Below are 1,543 nucleotides of genomic sequence, written 5' to 3'. Positions count from 1 at the left end.
TCCTTTTATCTTTCACGCTGTTTTTTGTTTGGTTCGGGTCTTGTTTCAGGGAAACAGAAATCAGAAATCAGAAATCCATACGATTGCTTTTCCTGTTAATACTTGCAGCCTGTAATGTAGTCTTCAACTGAAAATGTAGCTTTGAAGACATCAACATTGCATCATCAAACTTGTATCAGATGATGTGGGCAATGTGTTACAAGGACTGTCCTTATGAGGCCGATGACGACGTTTTTGAAAGCAGGTGCGCGCTGCAGACGTAGGTGAGGACAGCGGAGGAGTAGCCCCGCCTACTCCCCTGAAAAAAGTATCCAGAGCCGTATAGACTATGCTCCATGATCCGCCATTGTGATGTCATAACTCTCTCTCTCTACGGCTGTGAAAGTACCGTCACTCACTCACTCGCACACTCAGTCACACACAGACCCATGTGTAGGACTGACCCTAGCGGTCAGCCAAAAACCCACTTATCCATAGATCCATAGGTGATCATTGCGAACAACCAAGCTCTACACAGAAAGCCCCCAGCTGGCTTCGAACCTAAAACTTTCTACCTGCAAGTCAACGATGCTACCCACTACACCACCCTGCCACTCTGCAGTACTTACTTTACTACTCTTTTTTCCATTACTTTTGTTTTGCCAGCAGCCGGAATCAAACCCGTGTCTCAAAAAGTAATCAGATTACTTGTAATCGGAGTACTCCTATACTTCTTTCTAGTATCAAATTGGGTACTGTCATCTCATAATATGCAATGCTAAACCATTGGATTAGCCACACTCCACACTCCAAACTCTGCCATTTTTCATTAAATAAATTTGAGTGGTTGAAAGATTTGGGTTGCAATTTGTCATTAAGTCGGAGGTGGTGGGTCTTGAGGCTAGACCAGGTGAGAACTACTGATTTAGAGGACATTATTTTTGTATTTTGTAGGAACTACACTTATACAGTCCTTGCGTTTGAGTTGCTGGTATTCAAAGCGAGACAGTTAGCCAACAGCTTTTCTTGATATTTTAATGAAGAATTCACACTTTGTAAAACCGCAACAAAACACAAATTGAATACTTTATTAATAAAAGTAAAAACAATCAGGCACAATGTAACGCCACAAATCTTCAGAACTAAAAATGCTGAGTCACACTGCTAGCTTACAGCTCTGCCTGCTATTAAATGACAACTTTCACAATAACCAACTCAAAGAATCTTACTTCAAAGAAATCAAACCATACTACTTTCAGACAAATAGTGTCCAAGGCAACAATGGAGAACTCAAAATGCAGCAGGGGAAGCAGAAGCAGCCTGTTCTCTAGCGCACTGAACTGGTGCCGAGTGAAATCCTCTCCTCAAAGCTAGTGCTTAAAAATGACCACGAGGGGGCAGTATAAAAAGAAAACTTATATCCCCAGTTCAAAATGTCCTTGTTCTACATCTAACACGAAGCAAAATCAACTCTTAAACTTTCTCACAAAATAAAACAGATAAGAACTTCATTTTTAGATGTCACTTGTACCAATAATTGACCTGTATTTTAGCAGTTCACTAA

The sequence above is a fragment of the Semicossyphus pulcher genome, unplaced genomic scaffold (genome assembly GCF_022749685.1).
Source record: "Semicossyphus pulcher isolate SPU_LCO1_2020_fin unplaced genomic scaffold, fSemPul1.0.p SCAF_22, whole genome shotgun sequence".
Taxonomy (NCBI): Eukaryota; Metazoa; Chordata; class Actinopteri; order Labriformes; family Labridae; genus Semicossyphus; species Semicossyphus pulcher.
This window is presented reverse-complemented; position numbering follows the sequence as displayed.